The sequence below is a fragment of the Morone saxatilis genome, unplaced genomic scaffold, assembly GCF_004916995.1.
Source record: "Morone saxatilis isolate NCDOM2014 unplaced genomic scaffold, NCSU_SB_2.0 Contig7, whole genome shotgun sequence".
NCBI lineage: Eukaryota > Metazoa > Chordata > Actinopteri > Moronidae > Morone > Morone saxatilis.
In genome coordinates, this window is record NW_023340246.1 from 13,525,806 (window position 1) to 13,547,263 (window position 21,458).

The window sequence follows — 21,458 nt, forward strand, 5'->3', positions numbered from 1 at the left end:
GAGAGAGAGAGAGAGAGAGGCGGTGACCTCATTGTCGTCGCGAGGCGGAGCGAACCGCTGCAACTTTTGGATGAACTTCTGATTTGAACAAACCGAGAGGCGGTCGGCACAGTGCGCGGACAACAACAGATACAAAGGTGAAGAGACCCAAGAGGAGGTTTTTTTTTTTTCCCCCTCCCTGCTCCCAACTCTTTACAGCCGGTTTTGGTACCTCTTACCCGGCCGTGACGGTTGTTTGTATGCCGGTGACTGACCAGCGAGAGCGTTTATTTATCTTTATTCCTCTCGACAACGCCGCGACAAGGTGGACATTAATAAAGGTGAGTGCACTCTCTTCCTCCGCTGCTCTTCCCATTGACACACTGGGCGACACCGACACCGTTAGCTCTTCTGGTCAACAAGCAGTCGAGTTGTTTATTTCGATGTCTGTGCATTAACTACGTGGGTGGTTTTCAGGTAGACAACTGCACTGAAAAAAGTTCAGCTAGCAGTGTGGGTAACGTTGCTTGTGTGGTGTGTGGCGGCTCATACACCGCCCTTATCTTCTAGCAAATATCCCTTTTAGTTAGCTGTGTTTTAACGGGCTCATTCACCATTCACGTCGTTGGCTAAAACATTTGGATGTGTGTGGCTTTTTTTTTTTTATTGCCACAGTTCGGTTAACATTGTCGTCCTCTGAGCCTCTTCTTAGGAGAGATCCACTGTTTTTTAAAATGCAGACAGCGATTCACCGTTGCTCTTAAAGAAACAGGAAACCAACACCATCAGATAAAGGTAATTGTTGTTTGGATAAGACCCTGCGTGACCGCTGCATAACTGTGATGTGTAGCTGCGGTCGCTCTTGTGCGTTTTCCCTGCCATCCTCCACCTCGCTGTCCCATCTTTTCTCACTTTTGGGAACGATGACACAACCGCAGTGAGATGATTTATTGGTATCAGAGAAAATCATACTTGTAGTGAAGCAGCTGTTTTTTTTTTTTTTGCAGGAGCTTTACATGACTGTTTGCAGTGCACTTTGTGTTTGCCATGCATTGCTGTGGCTTGTGTGGGTTGTTTGGACATTTGCAAGGTGTGGATTCATTTCATTTTTTTTTGCAGGGGAAAGTTTATGAATTGTTTCTCTTAAAACCAGGCTTCTAGCCTATTAAATGTTACTGACCGTGCTGGTTACTGGAGAAAACAACGCTCAAATAGGAACTTCAGGGAAATCAAATATCAAGTTTAAGCTTAATTTCTACCCGGTGCTCTGTCAAAACCAGTCTCATTAATCAAAATGGCCGTCTGTGTAGTCTAGTCAGATTTGAGCAGTGATGTAACAGTGCTACATTTAAGTGAAGGTGCCACAAAGGCTTTGATCATCAAACGCTTTTTCCCTTTGAGTGAAACTGTTTAGATTTTTTTTTAGAAGTTCTAATACGCACTACGGTTTGCGTGTGTGCGAGTTTGCGAGTTTGTCAGTTTGTTGTGTAGTCCACGCTTGTGTCCGAGCTTTCCTCTGCCCTAATGACATTCTGTGTTGTAAGTGGACCCCTGTGTTGCCGCTCTGTCTTCTGTTATTGCTGCCATCTCAACCTGTGGAGTCTGTCCTGGGGCTACCAGCTTCAGCCCTCCAGGGGGCTCACACACACACACACACCCACTGCTTCCTCCTTTGACAAGTTCTAAATGGACGCGTCAAAGAGATCTCATCTCTATTCATCGGGTGGCCGGGGTGGGTCAAATTCTCAACTTGAAACACAACAGCAGCATTAGAGATATATTCTCCGCGAGACAGCATTTCAGCTGCTTTGTCTGCTTTGCTTTGGCTACTGCAGCCGCTACGTCAAAAGAAACCCCCCCCCCAAAAAAAACCTCTTCTCATCGAACATGTCATGCCATCAGCCCTCCCTTGTCTGCGGCTCTGAATGCCAAGGCTGAGCAGATCTGGAGGCTGTGTTGCATTTACAATATTAAGTAGGCTATAGAAATTGAGTGTGTAGGTGGAAGCGCACATGTTCTGTAACACATGTAGCTGCCGAATTAAAGGGGAGGTGGGAGAAAAGAGGAAAAGGGAAAATGTCGGGTTTGCAGATGGGCAGCTGAAAGATTGAAAGGCCTTTTGGGATGGAGAGCGGCTGAAACGTCTCTAGGTGTTCCTGGATTGAGCAGCTGGAGTTGGCTAAAAACTTGTCTCCGAAAGCCCTTCCCATTGTAAGTACAGTTTTCAAATGAAGATTTCCTCTAATGTGTATCCTATGCATATGTGGAGCTGGCGAGGTCTTTGGCAGCGCGCACAGAGTGAATTCGGGCAAATGCAAAGTCAGGAAAAAAGAGGACATTTTAATCTCATAGCTGGCCAGCTTGCACTTTGACCGTCTACATGCAACGCATAGTGCTGACAGGAGCTGAAAGTGGGGGTCTCACCTGTTTACGACGTCCTACGCTTGCCTCACTGTACTCACCCCTCCCTTACCCGGCTACTTTCTAGCATCTCTTCCTCGTCCTCTCCTTCTGTCTCACTTCTGTCACTAGTTCTTTACTCTCCACCTCCCACGATTCCCCCCCTCCCTTCTCCCATCACTGATGGTGCCTTTTCCTCTCGTCTCGTTTCCTTCCTGTTGTGGAAAGCATGCCAGGACTCTGACATTCTCATCATTTCTGTCCACATCCCTCACCTTATCTCTCCTTCTCTCTTTCTCCCTTTCCCCCCCTCCCTCTTCCTTCTCTTCGTTTCTCCTTTTCCCTGTGTTTCCCTCCCCTTCTCCTCTGTCTCTCTGCATGCTGGGGATTGGAATGTGAGCTCCCTCTGTTTAAGGTCTTGGGGTGGGCTGTCTCTTGAGAAATACCAGAGCAAGAAATACTCGTTAACAGTGAATAGATTGCACTGCCGGGCAGAATGATTTAATAAAACTACAAGGCCACAGTAAATCTGGGCTTTTCTTACGTAGAGAATTCAAAGGTGGCCTTCTGGCTCGAATGCTGTACAGATTATTACTGTAACCTGAACACAATAACACCTATTTCAAGCGTGTTGCGTTAAATGCATCACTGCCAACTCTTAATTGCAACAGCAGAATCACACCAAGATGGCTGTAGGATGATACAGTACACTAGCTCTTTAGCACTGCCCATTAAAAGCATCATTCACACCACAAACAAGGTATAGTATGTTTGTGTGGTCTGATAGTGGACGGACTACAGGAAGGAAAGGTCTGATGAATGGTCTATTGTTCATTTTTTTTCAATTCAAACTTAAAATATACCTAAATGGGATTCTTTTTTGGGTCCTTCACCTGACTGAAAATATTGAGTTGTGCTATGAAAGTGAAAACAAAATCAGCACATGGAACTTCCACTATCCACTATCATCCAAAGATAATAAACGCCACTAAACAGATTCATTTTTGTAGCCTCCTTCTTTTTATTCGGCAGACAGTTGAGCATGTCTGGCTATTTTTCTAAGATTGCTAAATCTAGAGTATTTTTAAATTATCTTATCTCCAATGACGTGCAGCGTTGTTAGAAAGCCTGGGCCTGTGTGCGCTGACACTTTTGAAGTGCAAGCCAGCATATTGTTTTCACTTAACAAACAGCCCTTGTGGTGTTTCCTCAGATATTCAAAATTGCATATCTCTTTTGATCCATGGTCCTTTGCAGAGGATAAATCGGAAACCACGTTGAGGCTTTCACTCGGCTATGTCAGGGCCTTTCATAACAGCCAGAGAAGGAAAGAAAGGGCACAAAAAGAGTGTTAATTTTAGCCATTCCACCTGAGGTGAGGGACAGTTGCTAAAATTTCCCCGTATTGAAAGCCCTTTCTCTTTCTAGATTTTCTCCTCTCTGCCTGGTGAAATAACCTCTTAATAAGGGCTTTAAGAGTGGATTATAGCACATGAAAGCAGCGTGGATTATGAAAAAAAAGCTCCGATTTCAGTTGTGACAGATGAGGAAAAATCTATACAAACAACATGAAACAATGACTAGGCAGGCTAATCCATGCAGAAGTAAACAGAAGGAACATACTGTACAGATGGAGAGCACAGAGAGAGAACGACAACAGCCTAGATATTATGAGAACAATACTTAAATGCTGGGAGTATAGAATCATAGAGTGGACACAACGATCAAATGCTAAAACCTAAAGTTTTTCATAAAGATGTAAAGACTGTGTGTTCTGTGGCTGTAGCTTATTAGGCACGCACCGATCAAATTCTTTCTCTGCCAATACCTCAACACGGGGTATCTGTCGATATGAGTACTCAAGATGAAAGCAAATTTAGTGATCCAAAAGCTACTTGTATTATGAAATACTTCTCTAAGTCCGTTTAAGCCTCTTTAAGCACAATAAACAACAATAAAGCTTTTTGAACCGGGCAGAACCCAAGTTACATTACCCCTTTCTTAGGGATGGGAACTGACAACATTTTATTGAGGCTGCTCTCGACTCCAGTTCTCTATCGATTCCCCAGTTAGTCCAGATTCATATTCTGTGTGGGAAAAACTGCATCGATCAAAGGAATCCAATGGATGGAAGCGGTTCTCACCCCTACCCTTTTATTTAGATGATGTTGTGTGTAAATTCTAAACCTTTTTGATTTATATACAGAATTGATTGCACTCCTGCTGCAGAAAGAACATCTAATTGAGGATTTCACCCTTTTTCTTTTTTTCCTTCATATAGGCCTATTAGGCCCCCTTTCGACCGATGCATTGATCCAGAATGAACCAGTGTTTGAGATTGTTGTGAATGTTTTAAGACCTATTCCATCTGGCTTTGTGATTCTGCTCCTGGCGAGGAATTAAATGTAGGTCTGACACTGCTCAGTTTTCTATAAACACATCAAATGGCTGAACACAGATCATAAATATTGGACTTCTATGCTCTAAAATAACTGAAGGCCTAGGTTATAACCTTGTTGTAGACTTCGGTGGCAAATTGTAAATCATAAGTGCTGCTCTTCTTAATCGCTGAGATGCTAACATGCTTGTGAAGTGCACGTTGTTGTGTTAACTTCATAGAAAAGTTTCATCACCATGAATCTGCACCACCACCGCGGTGAATATCTAGTGTTTTCACACAGACCTGAAAGTGATTCTGGGATTTAGCTGTGATCTGTAGGTATAGTTTGTAGAACTGGGAGAACAACATGGCAGCTGTCTGCTTTGAAAAGTCAAGTGCAGGTGGAGCATGTGTTTATTAATCTGCATCGTAAATGGTTTTGTGTGTGAAATGGACGGCTTTCTCGGGATGTCCTCGACTCTTTCCCTCTTCGACTCCATGATGACATCGCAAAAACGCGACTGTGCACGAGAACTGTAAATCTTATCCCCAAACATGTTTGGGAGCAATGCCGAAATTCCCACCAACTGCCTTGCCATCTGTTTCCAAGCAGACAGAGCTCTCAAATTTCTGTCTTGCTGGATGACTAAAAGGATGTCGCTACTGTTGGCTGCCTGGGCTGGTATTAAGTGATGGAAGTGCTTTTCTGACCCTGTTGGATTTGTTAATTGCTGCTGTCTCCCCTGTGCCATTTTGGGAAAATTACTGTGTGTGTGCGTGTGAAGCTGCAACCTGAAATTTATGCAAGCTATTTGTCAGGAAATTACATAGCTATTTCAACACTCAAGATGTGATTTGATTGCTGGCAGCCTGGAACAAGATAAAATATCTCATACAACTCGAGGTTGAGGCTAAGTAGAATTCATATTTGGTAACACATGCGTATTCTCTGTCCTAGAATTCATTTTAATATGTTACATTCTTGTTGCAAAATCCTTAGCTAAGCATGGTTGTTAAATTCCAGTGCAATTTGTGTGACTTAAAGCCTTTTGTGTATTGGATTTACTTTAATATAGTGATAAACTATATCAGAACTAAAGGAAATCTTCACCTGTATCTCACCTTTTGTTGGTGGAAGTCTGAGTAGTTAATCTTAGTGTAATAAACAGCTTTAAGGACCATATAAAGTAAACCCCACCTATTTTGTTGAAAGAAACGTATCCTGAATGAATATCCTATTCTTCCTGATGCTTGGCCTGGAGCAATAGTAGTGTTAAGGCGCCAGAACTTCTCGTCGAAACCTCTTCTCACACACCTTTTGGATGTCAGTTTCTGTAATTTTCCTTTCTTCAATACTTTATGAAATCTATTTGGGTTTAGAATGTAACAAAATGTATTAATAACTAAGTAAAATAGATAAATTGGCATTCTGAGAATTAGAACTGAACTCGTTCTTGATAGAAAAACTGATAAAATAACTGATAACATTGCTATACATGGCTAACGAGAACAAGAAAGAGGAAGTAAAAGACTTTAAGATTTTTTTTTTAGACTTCTTCGAATCCGGATGTGTTAATCATTATACTCACTACATAGTTTTTGGTACAGTCTCAGGCATTTTTCTTGACAGTGAAGCACCAATCTGAAAGACATGCATGTATTGTGACAGAACATAATGCACCGTCAGTTCTGCGTGTTACACGCTGTACAGATTACAAAGCCCCCTGAGACACTGACTTTAATATCTTTGGATGACTGACTTCAATATCACTTTCAGGAAATTCTAAAAAAAACACTTGGATGTATATATGAATGGCTAATGTTTGGGCACAGTTTAAAGAAAAGGAAAATGAACAGAACATCAGTCTTGCTCTTGACAGTTGGCGCCAAACCGCTGAAACCATGGCAACAGTGTCAAGTAGTCCACCACACCGCACGCAAGAATCCAGGCCCACCTAAACTGACTGCTAAATTGGCGGCAGGAGCAAAATCAACAATCATACCATCTCTGTTAAACAGTGATGCCCTCCAGTGGGCATAGCTTCATCCAGATAGGCCTGTGTTTTCACTTTGTAAGATACTTAGTGAAGAATAATAGTGATGAGAGGTGAAAGATAATGAAGAATATTTTGCAATTTTGCAAAGGACATTATATTAAGAGAATAAAGCACTTTTATTATGTGATAAGTTTTACCTGAGGAGGTTCTGTAATTGGAAGTTTTGGCCGTTAAAGTCCATTCAGACAGGATTTGTTTCTCACAGAGGTAAATGGTAATTTTATTCCCATCTGAAGCACACAAGATTTTTCTCCCCCTATCCCTGTGTTAAGTGGAACTATAAATGTCCTGTTATTTTAGCTTGCTAGTTGGAATTTTTTAAATCATTGGTGACCTTGAGCTAAAATAATTGAAGTCAAGGCTAACTACACATCTTGTTCTACACATGTTTGTGTATTTTTGTACGTATCCTGAACTATACCATCAACTCTGCATGCAAATTGAGTTCTGTGGGCTGGAATAAAAAATTGTAGTTTTTTTTTATATAATGTGAATAGAAACCTATAAAGAAATAAAAAGAACAAACTCTGTTTAGAGAGGCAGGCCCTGCAGGGAAATCCAACAGACTGTTGTAATTTCAGCTGCTGCATTATATTCTACCTATCCTGAAGGCTGCTCGTATCCATCAAGCCTGCTGCTGATGCACTTCACCTTATTTTCTCAGAATATCCTGAGAAAGTGGGGTTTATTACTAGTCACCTACTGTAAGTTTTGCACTGGATAACATGCTGCCCAGAACAATTTAGTTGCCACAGAGCGTGGATCATTTTTACCACCCATATCCCTCTGGAACATTCGACCCATCCTCATGGGACTGTTTTGGCTTTCAAGCATACTGATGGCGTGAGAGTCCACTCAATTTGATGCCTGAACTACTCGTGGTCACTTGTATTACATAATTCACACAGTTCGGTTTAGGAAAAGAACATTTGTGCTTTCTGCGTGTACTGTAGTGTCTGACTATGTGTATGATTGACGGATGTCACAGAATCAGTATGACACATAGTTATTGTTTGCAGTTTTGCTTTTGTAGCACTTGATATCTCTCCTTTTGTGGGTCCAAGCTGCCCAGAGAATCTGCACTACTGTGTTCGTATCAATGAAAATGCAAATGAGTATAACAAAAATAAGATCATCCTCTTAAATTTCTATTGAATATATTCAGGCAGGATTAGTATCCTCAAAGCTTTCTGAAGAGGTTTTACTTTTCAGTGAATTAACAGGTTCTGCCAAATTTGAAGGTGGTTGTGTTTGTAAAAGAGGCCATGGGTCAAATATGTGATTTCCTTCACATACTCTTGCTTTTCTCATATGCCGCTGTAGGGAAACGTCCTGTGACGACAGCCACACAAGTAGGGGAAACAGAGGCACAGGATTAAAGGAAGACATGTCCTGGTCATTGTTTATCACTGCTGGATGGAGCTGCCTCTCTGCTCTAAAGAAAACTTTCAGTACTTGAAGTTGGGAAGGCTGTCATTTGTTTGCAGGAAGTCTTCTTTCTTGATCAAATGCAATCTATAAACGCGGTATATAAAACTCCAAAAACCTTTGAAGCGGCTGCCTATTTTATGTGATGAAGGAGATATAAGGGATGTTGTGTTCCTCTGTGTCATACCACACATTGCAGATCCGCCACGGCGTAAAGAGATGGTTCAGAGAGAAAAATGTGGCTTTAAAGTCTGCAGGCTTTTGAGCCGTTTCCCATCCTTGAAATTGATTCATTAAGTGTGTTGTAATTGACAGTCTCTGTGATTTCACTGTCAGTTTGAGTTCTCTTCCTTGGCTGTAATGCCCCACTGAGCCTCAAAAAAACCCAAACAGATAATCTTGTGGCCATGTTGATGTTTCTGGTAATGTGGCTGCTTGGGAGGAGTTATGTTAAGATACTGCAACACACATTTCAGGCAGAGATGGGGTTTAGTATTCATGATACTTTAAAATGTCAGTTATGAAAAGGAAATCTATCAAAGGCTCATATTAAGTTGACAGTTTTTAAAGAAGGATCGGCTTTAAAAAGCGTTTATAGAAGGTTCTGGTGATACTATTGCTGCTTTCCTGAAAAACCAGTGCTCCTGATAAAGTCTAAAAAAATACAGAAAGTCATCGCTGACTATATTTGCCACAGTGTATTAATGTCAGCCTGTTATAGATTGGTGATGTGACCATGTTTTAGTGTTAAAGCCCCCGAAAACTTGGTTTCAAAGCTTGTGTATTTATCTAGAACAATTCATATTTATGACTAAATAAGCAAAAACTATTCTGAAAGCCTGTGGACTGTGTGGATGTGGTGTGATCACATTTTATTGACTGCACTGGCAACATAAATCTATATATGTTCTATCTAAATAATAATCAGTTGGGCTTTGAACTTAGCCCAGCATGTGTTGAATATTTTGCGAGTGCATAGTAAAGGCTTCAGCCTCCCATGACCTTGGACAGAGCGAGCAGCAAATGGATAGGTTTTGTTTTGTTTGTTTGGATTTAGTTTGAGCTCAGCTGTGGCTGGCTTGCTAACAGTGATTCCTGCGCTGGTTGTCTACTTCTCTGTTTGAGGGCGGGTCGTGGTTTCCTGTCTGTCTGTATAATGTTTTTGTCGCAATATGTAGTTGAGTATAAATCACACACTTGTATAGAAGTCTCATTGTACAAAGCATTATGGACCTGGATTAAAGACTGCTGTAAGAATAGTTGCATTTGGCAAAACAGTCATGGAAACACAAGGGTAAATGCATGATCAGTGCATTTTTATTTGTCATTTCACCAAGAGAAGTTTCAAAAGGCTCCAGCACCTGCTCATTGTGCCACGGACAAGAGAGCTCTGGTGGATCCTCGTAATGGAAGACATCTCGCTTCTTGGGTTTGACGGTTCCAAGGAGGTCCTAGATTGTGCCAGGGAAGGTAAACACATAAATCCATCTTGATGTACTGAAAGCAGCAGCAGCTTTTGGCTGAACCCTGAACAGTCTTCCTGCTTTGCAGATCCACACACTGACTCAAAGCCAGAGATAATGCTGATAGTGGTGAATTCCTCACTGACACTTGTTGAGAACCGGATATGATGCTCATTTTATTGAAGTTATGTTTGGGACTGGACTATATTGGGCTATTTTTTTTCATGTTTTGTATTCTTTCATTTTCCTTCACATTGCTTTCACTGACAAACATTTCAGAATGCAAAGGCATTTCATTTATAATGATATAAAATAGCTATAATCATAGATAATTGTATCTTTTTGGAGGCTTTGAACCAGCTAATGTGGCATTTTGACTGAAATGGTTAATATATTGCTGAAGTTGTTGAGTCATTTTCTCTTTGTCAACAATTTGATAAACCACTTGATTCACTAGCTTCTCCTGTTGATTCCAGAGGCTGTTCCACAGACAGACATAAACTAGGCTGGAAGATCGGTCCGGCTCAACTGGACCTGTAGACAATTTTCCTCTAAACCAGAAAAATGAGGCCACGATGCCCAGGCTCACAACATCTGGCTTGCAGGTGGGGGAAGCAGAAACCAAAACAGGAAAGTGGCCTGTCATGATCTGCAGTGCTCAGTGCAACCTTTCTGCTCACTGTGCTCATCCAAGAAGGGGAGTGTTTTGGCATGTAAGGTGATGGCCTTGAAAGCCAGAGTGGAGTTTCCATTCTCGGGTTTAATAGATTTCAGGTCCGTGGCTTTGTAAAAGACCAAATGTTTGGTGAAAGTGCATCAGTCTTTCACTGGGTTTGTCCCATCATGCTGTTAGCTGAGCCATGGGTGTGCAACGGCACGCAGACGAATGTGTGAGAATGCTGTGTGTACACAATAGGGATGACCTCATTGTTTTCAACTTCATCTAAGCTCAACATGCCGAAGAACAATAAAATCTGCGTCCCACACTACCCGAACCCCCCCCGTCCTTACACTGTGTATGTGTGTTTTATGTCCCCATCTCTGAGGTGTGTATTTACCTTCTAGTTTACAGAGGTTCTTAAAATATTTACTCAGAGCTGAACTGGTTAATGATTATTTGGACAAGCAGAATTGGAAGTGTTGGGCTACACACACTGGGGCATGTTGTTGCAGAGAACCCCTCCTATGGGCTTTGTTCCTGGTGTCCGTTGGTGAATGCAGTCCTAACCTCGCTGACCTTCTCTTGGTTAGAGGGTCAGTTTTTTCTCAGACAGCCTGTAAACTGAAGGAAACTCTCATCAATGCTTTAATTTCCATTCCAATCACAAAGACTCTTTGAGTGTTGAGTGTGAGTTATAGTGCGTAGGGATTTGTGACTAATTTTAGACTGTAATTATCTGATTGTAGACTAAAATGATTAGAGCTGAGACCATTAGTTGGGTGAATTCTTGATCGACAGGTGATTAACAACTATTTTGATAACCGATTAATAATTCAAGACAGCTCTTCAAATGTGAAGTTTAGCTCCTTTTCCATGTGCTATGATAGTAAACTAAATACCCTTGGGTTTTACCAGTCAATTTATGAAAGCTTCTGGCAGACAACAACAACACTGATGCATGAGCAAAGGGGGTATGACGCCACTGACAGGCAACTGGTGAAACGCACCAATTCCTGAATAAAATTACAGATTTGTCTAGGTTTGAACATTGTTTGGAAAATGTAAGTACACAACTCAACAGAATATACAACATAGGTCTAGTGTTCATAGACATTTTAATGCAGAAATGTTATATAATGTAATATTATAGCTTTGAAAGTGTTAAAAAAATGTCCCAATGTTCACAAAACATTGACTCGGGGAGCAAGTGATTGTGACCTTGTCTGTCGGACTCCTCTTTTCTCCTCCTCACACCTGTTTCCTCTGCTTCTCTCCCGATCACCATAAACTCAGACTGTTTCTGACTCGTTACCCAGTCAGTCAAATTGAGCGGGCCGCTCTATGGGCGTTAGAGTGCTCTAAATGGTCATCGGTGGCCATTTACCACTTACCACTTTGATCCATTCCGGTGGTGATCTGAGAACTTCTATCTAATGCCTCTGCTGGGTCTCCAGCTGCGAGGAGCAAAGCTCGATCAGTGGTTTATGGATGTGACACGCGTACGCTTAGTCACATCCTTATCTTAGTTTTTCATTCCGAAGCAACTGTCGCATGGGAGGAGAGTTGACTGCCCTAGTGGTACTTTCTAATGACAGCAGGCCAGTTTAGAAGTAAAGCGTCATTCAACAAGGACCCACTGGGTGGTTTTAATGAAGCGGCTGCCTGAAGCCCTTTAACATTCAGCACTTGGGGAAAAACCGCCACGGTTGAGGAGAGGTATAGATGAAAGGACTCGCTGCCTCTCTTATTGTCTGTTTTTTACTGTCACTGACATACTGGTTTAAAAGAAGTGGCCTGGTTTTTGTCCCGGTATTACTTTGCAGTCAGTGAGTTAGTGAACAAATCTTTACAAAATACCCATTGGACTGGAGTAGCTAAACTTGTCAGGAGGATACTATTGCTCCATAAATTCAAATTTATCAAGTTTGTGCCTGTGTGTAGGCCAATGACTGAGAGAATCTAGGTGTGTAGCAATACAATGGGGATCAGATGACTTAAACGCTGTGACTGTTGGTGGACATCACAGTCTGTACCCGAGATGAGAAAAGTATCTAGAGGGTTGTAAGCTCAAAGCACCACTGCTTCTCATTGCTTCCTGATATGAGATTCAATAATCTAATGTTGCCAGGCAACGGGTGCAATTCCACTTTTGGCAAGTATTGCTTAGTAACAAAAATTGTTTCCAAGGAGTAAAGGCAGACTCGCTGGTGGGATCAAGGATTGATACAGCCCTGGAATCTAATCACCCATTTTAGAAATTTAAAGCAGTTACTGTGTTAAACCACAACTGAAGGGAGTATCTGCACCACACACAGGCTACCATGTGTTTTATTCAGTTGAATGAATTAGAAAAGCAAAATGTTTTGGGGGGGGGAAAAATGAACACAATAAGTTGCTAGCTAAATATTGTTGGTTGGTCTAACACCGGACAGTATTCTCACTATACATGGGCTTCATCTTAGATTCTGGAGTTTTCCAAAGCTGAAACCTCCACAAATATCCCCCGAGTTGTGTCAGTACTGGAGCACTCTTGTCTCACAATGCACCTCTGCCTGCGAATGGCCAATGGTGCGCTAGTGGGAGGCGGAGTAGGAGGAGAGGGGTAGTGCGAACAGGGCCTGCGGGGGTGGTGCTGCGTTACATAATATCAGATGAACCCAGCTGTGCTGTGTTGTTTAGCCCATGGGTGAAGTGGTGCCAGCCAAGCTGACTGATGTGTCCACCTGCGCTCATCAGAGTGGGTTCGGGATTAGAGTACAGGTCAATGAACAGATTGACACTGAACAGATCACATGTAGTCAGCATGGATCAGAGGCAAATTTAAATGGGCGAGACATGAAACAGCAGCACCAACAGCTCTCTGCCGGCACTGTGTTGCCATGGCAGCACAGTTGTTGTGTTGTCAGAAACCTTGGAGTGTAATGATAATGCAGGGTTCCAACAACGGTAATTAGAAGCCATTTTTCTTATTTTATTTTTTTTTACTAACTAAAGCTTCCTCCTGTAGTGCTCTCAAGAAGAAATATCCTTTCGTCATGTGCTGTAAAAACAGACAGCTTACACTAGTTAGTACCAATGCCCCCCTCCCCTTATGTTGGTAATGTGTTTCAGTGATTGTGGACAGGAACTTCTGTAAAGACTGTTACTTTTCATTTCCCCAGCTGGCTGGCGTGTTTCTTTTGGCAGACTCTGCAAGTAGCATAAAGATTGAAAAAGACTGAATAATACATTACAGGTGTCTTCCAGAAAGGGGCCTATCACCCTGCAAGCTCTATTTAAAAAAGCCTGTATCAGAGTCACTATCATTAAAAGCTCATCATGTTGCCCTCCCAGGCCTCTGTAATTAAAGGAAGAGGCGTCTGTGTTTTATCTTGAAGTCTTTGTCTCTGATACGGCATTATAGTAAGACACACAGATAAACCAGCGTTCTCTGGCATGTACCATTTAATAGAAGTTTGTTTTGAACAAATACAGGCTGAAACCCACACAAAACTGTCACACTCCTTTTATAGACATTAGCCATTAAGGGGCTATAGCCATTGAAGGAAATGTCAGCAGCACCACTGGCTGTGATCTCTTGTGTAGCAGTGTTGTGTTACATTCAAAGGAAACTAAAAAAATATGAGTTTTAATTCTTGATAGCTGGTGGACCTAAATGAAAAGGTTTGAGTTCATGTATTTCTGGAATGGAAGAAGTGAACATTTTAAAGGTTGCCAATAGTGTTATCCCATTTCTGTTCTGCAAATGGCAATGCAACATACTGACATTTGAGATTTAGCACACTACACACCATTTCACTAGTTGGAGTGCGCACTACATTTAAGAGAAAGAAATGGGACCACACCGGCAGGCCTCAGGCATGGAGCCTGGAGTGATTGATGGATAGATGAAACCGTGTAGCAACAATCTGTTAAGCACTGCCTGAAAACACCCAGTAGGAACCCTTTTATTGGCTTTCCTCTGCCCAGCATCTCCCGACTTTAACCATTATTGGTCCCTCTATCAGGGTCCGTTTGAAGCATGGTGGAGATGGCAGGCACCTTCTGGGTTTCCTGTGCAAAATTTTGTACTTTGCCTCTGGCATTGTCCGTCTGCACCCAAAGCTGTCTTCACAGCTCTGTTTTAGCCCTCCTAATGAATGGGAGAAATGGAAGAGTTTGGACACAGAGGGAGATTGGGTGAGAGAGTGACACAGCCACAAAAATTACAGAGATGCATGGATAGAAACTGGGAACTAGATAGCAGCAAGAGTGGATACATCTTGCTACTGCAAGTCTGCCAAGGGCGATACATTTTTTCATATTTTTTTTTGGGGGGGGCGTGTTAGTATCTTATTACCAAATCATACATCAGAATGAAACAATACTGATTTTATACTCAATACCTAATAGATCAGAAACAGACTGTCCACGAGGGTTAACCGTAGACATGCAGTATGATGTTGCAAAACCATGAGACCCACAGAGTGTACAAATTAAATTTACAGTGAAATCTCTTCGGTGCAAAATGCTAATCTATGGTTACTGGGCCCTGCACAATGCCCATGTACTATAGTTCCAAAACAACAACTGCAGCAACCCAGCCATCACTGATCTACAAGCAGCAAACGTTGGGGAATTCTAATACCGAACCATTTTTACCGTGGCACACCGTGCAACACTAGGAAGACGATGGAAGTGTGTGTCAGAGTGAAAACGTTGCATTCTGGCAGGTAAAAATAGAACCGAAAAAGTGGAAGCAAATGAAAAAACATTTGATCTGTACCGGCGAAAAAGGCAGAGGGTAGAGAGAAATACTAGTAGAGCTTTTAGAGTGATGAGTTTGACGGAGAGGGAGGGGAAAGTGAACCTCAAGAAGATCCAGCCCCCGCATTTAATTGTTTTGTTTTGCCAGGAAAAGCCCCAGATGCCTGTAGTCAAGCAACGGCTTGACCCTTTCTTTGGTTGTGAGCTGCAGGGCTGAGGGCACTGAACAGAAAGCTTAGCAGTAGGCCCTTTTATTCGAAGGCCTTTTCTCTGTTTTGCCCCTTTGGGAGGTGCAAAGCCTCACATCTGTCAAAGTGTCACAGGGCTTGCTGTCTACAGCCCTGTCCTCCTCCCCTCCTATCCCTTATAACGGCGAATACCCAGGAACCCCTGCACACTGTTTCTCACGGCCATTAAACATGCACTTGTCAGTCTGCCTCCTCGTCTTGTGACCGATGGCCTCACAGCCATTTGACTCTCAGCTGGTTTAGGCCTAATCGATACAAGTGCAGATTTTCTCCCTCAGTGGTCTCCAACCATGCGCCCTTGTGAGTCGCATGCATGCATGCATAGTTACATTCCTGCTCCACCAAATGTTACTGATTAGTGATTCATTGCCCTTTTAAATCAGGTGCTGTTGAGTTTGGTATAAAAACTACATACACATGGCTCTCCTAAGATGGTTTGGCATAGTATAGGAAACTATAGCTAGATACACAATATAGTATTTGTTTCCACACCTGTATCGATCTTTCAGAATGTAAAAAACCTGAATCTTTAATATAGAATATAGAGACACAACATTAGTTAAGAGCATAACAAGAAATCATAACAAGAAAAGTTATGTATTTGACTGTACCTTATGGGTTTGGCTCCACTTAATTCTAGTGGACCTCTGCTGTCATCATGCTCAATACTCCTGTTCTACTGACTACCAAGACATTAAATATAGAACACCACCACCAATCACAGAGCTAGCTTTCCGTTTGTCAAAACATGGAACTTTGTTTATGCCTTTTATTTACAGTTGGCCACTCTTCCTTATTAAGTTGATTGGTTAACTTAAGCTGTCCACCCACAGAACTTGTCAAGACATCGGTTTTGGCTTTGCCTGTTAATGATGCTACCTGGGACTGTGTGGTGCTTTCAGATTGTTTAGAGTGTCAGCACAATAAAGACAAGAGTGAGAACAAGACTCTGGGCTAATTGCTGTAAGTACTCGGCTCTTGTCTTCAGATGTCAGGATTAAAAGCGTTAGCGTACAGTCTCCTCTCTCTCTCTCTCTCTCCCTCTTTTATTTACCTTGAAGTTAGAGCAGCATTTTTTCCCTTTTAGTCTTGTTTAGGAGCTGTTCTTTCTTGCCATACGTGTGTGGTTGGTAAATTGGCACACATCTCTGACTAACGTTGGCTTAAACTTCCTGACTTTATGTCCTGTGAAATAACACTCTTGCAGACATGACATGAAGTTAATAATACTTCATTTGATTCAGAATAAAAGGATAGAAATCAGATCACATTGATAAGACAGAATTACATCAATTTGCAAGGATGAGTGTCCTGGTTGTCATTAACAAGCAGCTTCATCTGTTATTATATAGGCTATACACAAACAAAGCATGTGTTACACTGTAGAAAATACATTCTGCAGATTGACTGACAGATTGCTATATTAATATAAAAATATAAATTAAAAACTTGAAAGGCATCATGTAAGTTATTCAACAACAGTCAAGCAGCCATGAGAGTGATCTTCATTTAATAACATGAACAGTGTCTTCATTTTCTTCCTAATCATTCACTGTTATTTGGCTGAAAGTTACATTGCCCATTTCAGTCGTAATACAATGCATTTACTCACATTTAAATGCAGATAATGTTAACGTGTGTAACAGGATATACTGGGGTATCTAACAGAGTAACTTGTGAAGCCTGGCCCTGTGTGTGGTTGTGTTTTTACAGAATCGTTCACTTGGGCTCAATTTTGGTTGTTTTCTCACCATTCCTTACCTTTAGACCATTAGACTAGTCTAAATTAAAATTTCTGTTTGATTGACACCGGAATTATTTTCCAGGAACATCCCTAATAAAAATCCATGTGATTATGTGTAGGGTGGAAAAAATAAATTGTGTGTCCTCTTTAAATGCTGTTTGGCCAAGCAGCAGTGGTGACACAATGAAAGCGGTGCGTTGCAGAGCGAAGTTAGGCCCTCTCAGACTTGTCAGCTCTTTCATCCCGATGGAGTTTACAGGCCAGTATATGACTGAGTAGTTGGTAAAAAGATTAACAACGTGAAGGACTTCTAATCAAAATCACCTCTGAGATACGTCTCCAAGTGTCAGGAGAAATGCAGTGGGGTGAAACACGAGGCAAGAGTCTTTATGGGGACTTGGCTGTGCCATGGCTACCCCTGCCACTTGTTTATAGTGTGAACGCTAGTAAAGAAAAGATTGAGAGAAGAAACCTAAAAAAAAAACAAAATGGCATGTTTTTGTTGTCAGGCTGTTGTGGGCTGGAGTTTTATGAGCTTTGAGGCTGGGGATGTGGTAGCAGTGATTTATAGCTTTCATTATCAAGATTTTACCACACTGTTAGTTCCCAATAGACACTACACATACCCACACACACACTTGAGATAACTGTGGAGGCTTGAACGTTGACAGATTGTGGTGAGACAGAGGTGCTGAACAGTTGACCACAAGGATTACATTTTAATGCTGCTCCAGGTCTGTATCAGAAGGTGAGGTGCAGGTGGCTTTATGAGACACAGCACACACACACACACAGGCAGTGACACATACTTACGGACACACACTTTTTTGGCTACCTGAAGCTTTAATATTTTTCTGCTTTTCCTGTGCTCACTGTGAAGTGCAGACACATAGCAGTCTGGAGACAGAGGGGGAGTAGAGCGAACGGAAAGGTTTTACCAGTTGAACTTTTGAACTCAACAAAGAGGGGAGGGAAGTGTAGTGTCCCAACTTAACATTCTCTTTTCTTTCTCACTTTATCTTTTTTAGATTTCTATCTGTTGCACTGTCTTTGGTCTTCAACCGCTCTTCTGGATAACACTCTCTATTCTTCCCCTCTCCTCCTCACCTTCCTCTCTTTCTCTCCCCCTGTCCCTTGGTTGTGGATTTTAGCTCTGGTGTAATTTCCAGTCAAAGCAGAGGATCTGCTACTTTGGTCATGCTTTTCTTCCCTGCCACATTTTCTCAATTCCCCTCGGTGCACAGATGATTCCCAGGCTTCTGCAGACCCACACAGGCTGTCTCTCCTTTTTCTTCCTCCTCCTCTGTCCTTGATTCTACTCATCTTTTTTGGCTTGATGGCAGCGTTACTTGGCTAAAAACACCGTCACGTCGGTGCCATGGCACTTGAACGTTCTCTCCTCATTACTCATGTGATTAACATTAATTCTTTCAATAGGCTCCTAGTATGTTGACTTGTGGAAAATTACACCAAGTTGCCTAGACACTCACATGTAAACCAGTCACAAGCACACACTTCTGATGACTCTTACCGTGATGATGGTAAGTCGGAGGCTTTTGTGGCCGTTGGGTGAACTCCTTCTGGCAAGTCAGGAGCTTCACGAATAGCTTGGCCCATCAAAGCTCACTGGCCTTCGGTGCAGGCAAACACACACGCCAGGTCTCGCTGAAAAGCAGCAGCAGCAGCTAAAAGCAGGCCTAATCCAGGCTCCACTCTGAAGAAGGTTTAACCGACAAATAGATTTGATACAGCGGCTCTGCCAGCCTCTATCCCTGTTTTCCAAAGGGTTGAAGAGTGTGGGAGAGGAAGACTGAAGCTTATGTCCCCATGACTGAGGAATGTGAAAAGCAGGCAGCTGAGACTTGATAGAGAGCTGTGGCCAAAACAAGGAAGATAGGTTTAGAATGGGCAGAAAGTGAGGATAGGTGGCAAAGGAACAAAGCTGCTTATGCTGGCTCGTGGTGGCTTTGAAAAGGCTTTGAAATGGAATCGACAGAGAATATGATGCACTTTGAGTTTCTGCAAGTTCTCTGAGCTTCTCCATACACCTTCATGGGGCTTTATATATCACACCTAACACTTTATTGACTCACTCCTGTAATGTGGGTTATTCTCTTACTAGGGGGTGGGAGGTTGGTATTTTTAAGGGCAATTTAAAAGAAAAAAAAAAAAAGGTGTTGATTTTACATCATTGCAGTGCAGTTTTTCTTTTCACAGTCTTGGCATTTCTATAGCATTGCCAGTTGAGGAGCCCAGGCTTAGGTACAGTGGGTTACATAAGAAGTACTTAAAAGGTGCTAATTATTCTTCCAGGTTAAATGCTTCTTCTCAACTAGACAGGAAGTGAGAACCAAATGGCACACGTGGCAACACTTGAATTTGTGTCTAAGAAATGGGTTACAATAGCAATTTTTTACAAGCATATTTTGGTCGAGCCTAATTCATATCAATTGAATCCTTTGTGAAAGAATATAAAAGCCAATAGTCAGGATAATTAATTCCCCCTTGTCTGTATTGCAGGAGGCACAGGCTTTCATCACTCTCCATGATTAGACCAGAACAGGAAAAAGTGTGTCATTGTGTGGAAGGTTATTTCCAGTCTCTCATGTCATCTATCTTTTGTTCCTCGGAGACCCTGACAGCATTCTTTTGACTGAGGACTGGTATGAAATTATGTACAGGACAGCCTGGCAACCATTTACAGTAGTAGACTTGTAATGCGCAAGAAATTAGCAGGACATTGTTCAAAACTCAGAAGAGAGGTTTAAGCTAGAAACTCTTGATGTTTGGATGAAGGAACTGAACATTTGCCAAATACTATATAAATATTGAATGTTTTACAAAACTATTGTCTCAAATTTCCACATTCCTCGTAGCCATTTTGCCATTGTGTATCATTACAGTATTGTTTTTGTTTCAATTGTTAAAATCCCCTGTAAAGGACAACACTAACAATGAATTTATTTGAATAATTCCCTGTGTAGCCAAAGACCAAAGAATATTGTCAATAATGAGGATTGCCCACTTTCCCATTTCACATCAGGCTATTAAATCTAGCAACTCACTTGTCTAATACAAAAATGTGGTAAAAGAATGAAACATTTTTCTTTCCGGACCTGATGATAGGTAAGGAGTTAGCCATCTTGCTTGTTATCTTTGTCTTGAGTTGCACATGCACTGTACTAATCAGGCATTCAGGAGAAAATGGCGGTGCACAAAATTTATGATATATAGTACAAGCGAGCATTTCAGTTATGCTGGAAACACACATGAGACACGCCATTGGAATTGGTGAGATGTTCCTTCTTTACAATAAACATTGGGACTGTAGTTTGTTTTCAGTCAGTCCCACATACATTGTCCAGGTGCCATAAATACTCTTCAGAACACCAAATATATGTTAATCTGCAAAAACAAACTTTTTACTAAAAACTACAATGACTTGTAGTTTTAAGAATGCTGTTTTAAGAAATTACTAAGCCTTTTTAAAAATGCTGTAATCAACTTTCAAATGTGTGTGTGTGTGTGTGTGTGTGTGCTCTCTAGAAACGCCTGGGTTCAGCACTAAGGGCTACAGACAGGCTAGACAAGTTGTAAAGTATTTGTTTTGGTCTTTTCGTGGGCTTTGTTAACATTAAGAAAAAAAAATTCAACAATGCAAACTTTATCCCTTTAAAAACAAACTCAGAGATAAATTGGGATCAAATTCCTTATTGGTTCCCAATAAAGGTTTGAGCCTTAACTAGGAGGAACCATGGCCATCAATAGCTGACTGGAAAGAGAAGTAGCTACTTAAATCCTCTTCTGCTTTCTTGTGCGTCCTGCCAGACATCTGGACATTGTCTGTTTTACGACCTGCAACTTGAGCTAATGCTCTGTCTGAATCCAGTATACCACAGCATGATTTGTATTGTCAAGCTGTCTCCTAAAAAAATTGTGCCAAAGTACACATTCTTCTTAATCAGTCTTTTTCTTTTGTTTTGTTACATTGGGTCTTGTTTTATAGCCAAAGCTAATGGTTGGAACATGCTTCAAATCTACTGTAAGAATGCATTAGAGTAGGGAAATCAACAGTTGGTCTTGTAAACTTTAGATTTATGGAATGTTTTGTAGATTGAATTTGACATTAGTACTTGACTTTACCAGGCGCCGGGGGTATAATCTCTAAATCCAAGTTAAAGAGGCCAGGATGTGTTTCATGACAAACAAAACTGATTTCTCATGGAGCCCTCACACTTCACAGCTTCACAGCCTTAGACATGTGTGTATTTTAATTTCAAAGTGCAGTACGGTGCCCTTTGCCTAGCTCCAGGGGCTGGTGTAAAAGCATCTGGAGAAGCTTGTGGCTTTGG

General features: G+C 41.7%; 1 long non-coding RNA gene across 1 annotated transcript in view; it reads left to right on the plus strand.

The window, feature by feature from the left end:
* The first annotated feature begins 107 nt into the window (after nucleotides 1-107).
* LOC118340881 overlaps nucleotides 108-21,458 on the plus strand; it is a 40,888-nt gene continuing 19,537 nt past the window's right edge. The window contains exon 1 of the long non-coding RNA XR_004797393.1: nucleotides 108-320. This is a non-coding gene — a long non-coding RNA (uncharacterized LOC118340881). The remainder of the gene's footprint in view (nucleotides 321-21,458) is intronic.